The sequence below is a fragment of the Schistocerca piceifrons genome, unplaced genomic scaffold (genome assembly GCF_021461385.2).
Source record: "Schistocerca piceifrons isolate TAMUIC-IGC-003096 unplaced genomic scaffold, iqSchPice1.1 HiC_scaffold_966, whole genome shotgun sequence".
NCBI classification, from domain to species: Eukaryota; Metazoa; Arthropoda; class Insecta; order Orthoptera; family Acrididae; genus Schistocerca; species Schistocerca piceifrons.
In genome coordinates, this window is record NW_025729241.1 from 1 (window position 1) to 5000 (window position 5000).

Below are 5000 nucleotides of genomic sequence, written 5' to 3' on the forward strand. Positions count from 1 at the left end.
GCAGTGGGTGCGGCGGACTGGGGCGTATCGGTTGGCGTGGGCGCTGCGATGGGTGCCGCCGCCGTGCGCGCGGGGAGGCGGCGCCGGCCGGCCGGGCGCCGTGTGTACCGCCGCGCTATAGCGTATCGCTTTGGCGGCCGGCGCCGGGGTGCCGCGGTGGGTGCCGGACGGTCGATGTCGGCCCACCGGCCGGGGCGTCGCGTGGAGGCGGCGGCGTCGGGTGGGTGCCGTGCGGTGGTCGCGGTGCCCGGCGGGGTCTGGTACGTTGTCGCCGTCCCGTGGTACCACGGCGTCCACCGCCGCCGTCCGGTGAACGCCAGTACCCCTAACCGATGGATGTGAAATAAAATATAATAACACATGATGCTCCGCAAGAAAATAGACTTGGGATAGGGGTGTGTCGTTGGCAAGTCCCCGGGGCGGTTAGTGTGTGTGGTGATAAGTCTGTAGGGGCGGGGGGGGGGGGGCGAGGTATTAGGAAATAGATAGATAGATAGTGGTGCCGTGGGTGTCGACAGTAGACATAGCACACTGCCACCTACAGGGATCCGACGGAACTACGCCACCCATGCCGGCAAAACAGTATCGCCATCTATGAAAATAGGGCGACACCACATGCAATACCGCCATCTATGCGCATCTGACAACACTACGTCCGCACCACAAAACATACCGCCATCTGTAGGTCTCCCGCAACATGACCTCCTGCAACGACGCTACCGCCATCTATGAGACGCCAAGCCGACTAAGACAGCGATGGCGCCACAGTGGCCGCCTTTCGACGCCACCCACAAAGGCTGCAGCCTCTGTCGACCATAGCACCCAATCTCCAGTGGCTCTGCCGCACGAAGCCGTGGACCGGCAATGACGCCACCCGCACCCGTTCGTGCACCACCCCAACCGCCAAACTCGCACCTCCAGCGGATGAACGGCGGACGTTTCCCGCACTCGTAAAGTGCAATCCACCCCTATAACTTGCGTTTCATGAAGAGTTATTTCCAATATGCGACATTCCCGCTGTCCGTATACATGAGCCGCGACCTGTACCACTTACGAGCGAGAGACGCGATCGCGTTGCTCACTGTACGGCGTCCGATACCGAGCCATCAGCATGTCGGTCCCCATGCGCGTTGCACTCGCACTCGCAGTCGCAAAAACGTGGGGCAAATATATTACGCGGAAGAGTTATAACAGACCGAGCCCCACTGCATGGGGGGAGTCTTTGTCACTAATGTACACAGATGGAACATTTTGGACTGGAACCAGATTACCCGTACACACGGCGCTGATTAGTAATCAATGCAGAGCCATCAAACTACAGCAAATATACACAACTGTCCGTATACATGCTGAAAGAGTCTGCCCAAAATGGGAACCACACGTCAGCCAGACACTCTGATCACGCACCACTCTCTGCTTCTAACAGGCGCACATACAATATGTAAGCACCAGCATGGAACAACATCCAGTGCATCTTCTCCGCCACATTACACAATCCACACTATCACAACCAGACCAGGAGGTCCGTGCGGAAAATACAATATCCCAGCCTTTCGACATCCACCATTGCGCAGACCAGGCACCAACACCCACACATGTCCTATACAACGGTGCACCCCAACATCACAATAGTACCTCCTGTCACAGCGCACAAACAATGACATGAGTCAAAGACACAGGTCTCACACAAGCATAGAATTGGAGCGCCGCCTCTAATAAGCCAAAGGTGCATCCTGACGTGACAAATCTGATCATGTCACAAGCATTCACTTACTATAATCACTATCAACGAACCTGCCGCCCCCGCCCCCCCCCCCCCCCCCTACACCTTTCCGTACAACAACGTGTAACCTAACCTAACCTAACCTAACCTATGTTGTACCTTAACCTAACCTATGTTGTACCTTAACCTAACCTATGTTGTACCTTAACCTAACCTATGTTGTACCTTAACCTAACCTATGTTGTACCTTAACCTAACCTATGTTGTACCTTAACCTAACCTATGTTGTACCTTAACCTAACCTATGTTGTACCTTAACCTAACCCATGTTGTACCTTAACCTAACCCATGTTGTACCTTAACCTAACCCATGTTGTACCTTAACCTAACCCATGTTGTACCTTAACCTAACCCATGTTGTACCTTAACCTAACCCATGTTGTGCCTCAACCTAACCCATGTTGTGCCTCAACCTAACCCATGTTGTGCCTCAACCTAACCCATGTTGTGCCTTAACCTAACCCATGTTGTGCCTCAACCTAACCCATGTTGTGCCTTAACCTAACCCATGTTGTGCCTTAACCTAACCCATGTTGTGCCTTAACCTAACCCATGTTGTGCCTTAACCTAACCCATGTTGTGCCTTAACCTAACCCATGTTGTGCCTTAACCTAACCCATGTTGTGCCTTAACCTAACCCATGTTGTGCCTTAACCTAACCCATGTTGTCGCCTTAACGTAACCCACGTTGTCGCCTAAACCTGCTCTGTAATTGTTATACGACTCGTTCAATTACTGTAGTGTTGCCCACCCGCAACCCTCGCAATATAGTTCGCTACTCGCACTGCCCGCACCCCTGTGTATCGCTTCATGTTAAACACCTTGCAAGTCTTGCTCACTTTCCACATGCTCCTGCTGTACACTGTAATGTGGATGGCAGCAGGACGTACATGCCGCCCCTCCCCACGTCCCCACCTTGCCCCCTGCCTTCGCAAGCTGGTTGGTGAGAAGTTTGCATGTTCAATGCCCTTCGCATGCGACGTACTCAGGCTACGTTGTGGTGCGGCCTGTGTCAACTGTCCGCTGATGTCGTACGCGTGAACCACAATCTGTACTGCACATTCGTCCTTATGTACTGAATGATACATCGTGGCACATGTGTGACCGCACAACGACTGCGCCCAAAAACGGCGGACCATACAGTGCAAATATTGTGCACGCAGCTACGTGTCGTCTCCCTATGAGAGCTGGATTGCAGTGTGGTACGCCATAGAGACGTGTGGGAGGAACGGACGCCGTGGATGGCGATCAGCATGAGCTGTCTGTTGATGTATTCGGACCTAGTCGTCTCTCCTCACACACCGTGATGGCATGGTGCACCGCGTTCCATATCTGCGACATGCTACAGAGGCCGGTTGACAGTCGTTCGAGCAATGGACATCGCATACGTACGGGGGCCACCTTCCACGTATTGTCTAGGCGTGCACATTTTGTTGCGTGTATGTGGGCAGACGTAGTGTGGCGTGACACCTGACACAGGCATGCAATAATCGTTGAAGTTGCAAATGGCGATGGACGCCTGCGTTTTCTGGTGAAGTTACGCAAATGAACAAATGGTAACCTGTTGTGGTGCGGTTGTTCTCGCTAGGGGTGAATCGGTGATGGCGACGATAGGTTGAGGTACTAACCGGTTGTTCCAGCGATACCCACCATGCCGACGAAACTGAACGGCATCTGGGTGTGAAGCGATACGCGGCGGTGGCTGGGTGGGACCGTCCCCGGCCGGTGAGGGGGCGCCTCCCGGCGTGCTGGCCGCGCGGTGCGTGGGCGCACGCGCTACAGCCGGCTGGTGGGGGCGGCCAGTGGCAGGCGCGCCGGCCGACGGACGCGGCAGGCGTCGCAGCTGCGCGCCGGCGCACCCTGCGCGCGGCGCCGTGCGGCCAAAGTAGGTCCTCGCGGGCCCGGTGCGAAGCGCGGTGGACATCTTCAGTGTGCTGGTCCGATTGAGGACTGTGTGCGTTGAGGATGCGCCGCCGCCCGGCGCTCGGCGCCGCGACGCCGTCTGCTGCTCGGTCGCCCCAGCGGTTCTCGCTGGTGGTTTGTATCGCAGCTGTGCGGATGTGTTGGCGCGTGCGCTGTGCTGGGAGAGTTCGCTTCGGCACCCAAGTGGGGCTTTTGTCCTTCTGTGGCGCTGGCGTTGGAGCTGCCGGTCACCGTAGGTGGCGCGTGTTGTCTCCCGCCGGCAATGCCACGACAGCACGCTCGCGGGCCTCTGTCGGCAGCGGCAAGCTCAGTTGGGAGCACGGGTGGTCGCACCGAAAGCGTCTACTCGCCTAACTCCGGGCGATTGCGCCTCTCTCGAACCCGACCAAGTACTTGGGACGGCGCTGCGCGCCGCCGGGACCTGAGAGGGTTTCGAGGTGTATTGTGCAGGGGAGCTCAGCCTCCTCCTGTTTGCAGAATGATTGAGCGGACGCTTGCGTGTTCGCGCGGGCCCCCGGGACACACTCCCGGGCGGCCGGCTGCTCAGCTCTAGTTGACGCAGCTCCCTGGTTGATCCTGCCAGTAGTCATATGCTTGTCTCAAAGATTAAGCCATGCATGTCTCAGTACAAGCCGCATTAAGGTGAAACCGCGAATGGCTCATTAAATCAGTTATGGTTCCTTAGATCGTACCCACGTTACTTGGATAACTGTGGTAATTCTAGAGCTAATACATGCAAACAGAGTCCCGACCAGAGATGGAAGGGACGCTTTTATTAGATCAAAACCAATCGGTCGGCTCGTCCGGTCCGTTTGCCTTGGTGACTCTGAATAACTTTGGGCTGATCGCACGGTCCTCGTACCGGCGACGCATCTTTCAAATGTCTGCCTTATCAACTGTCGATGGTAGGTTCTGCGCCTACCATGGTTGTAACGGGTAACGGGGAATCAGGGTTCGATTCCGGAGAGGGAGCCTGAGAAACGGCTACCACATCCAAGGAAGGCAGCAGGCGCGCAAATTACCCACTCCCGGCACGGGGAGGTAGTGACGAAAAATAACGATACGGGACTCATCCGAGGCCCCGTAATCGGAATGAGTACACTTTAAATCCTTTAACGAGTATCTATTGGAGGGCAAGTCTGGTGCCAGCAGCCGCGGTAATTCCAGCTCCAATAGCGTATATTAAAGTTGTTGCGGTTAAAAAGCTCGTAGTTGGATTTGTGTCCCACGCTGTTGGTTCACCGCCCGTCGGTGTTTAACTGGCATGTATCGTGGGACGTCCTGCCGGTGGGGC

General features: G+C 55.9%; 1 non-coding gene across 1 annotated transcript in view; it reads left to right on the forward strand.

Moving 5' to 3' along the window:
* Nucleotides 1-4269: 4269 nt before the first annotated feature.
* The window catches only part of LOC124774542, a 1909-nt gene continuing 1178 nt past the window's right edge, over nt 4270-5000 (forward strand). Inside the window, exon 1 of the ribosomal RNA XR_007015350.1 lies at nt 4270-5000. This exon is cut by the window's right edge and continues 1178 nt beyond it. This is a non-coding gene — a ribosomal RNA (small subunit ribosomal RNA).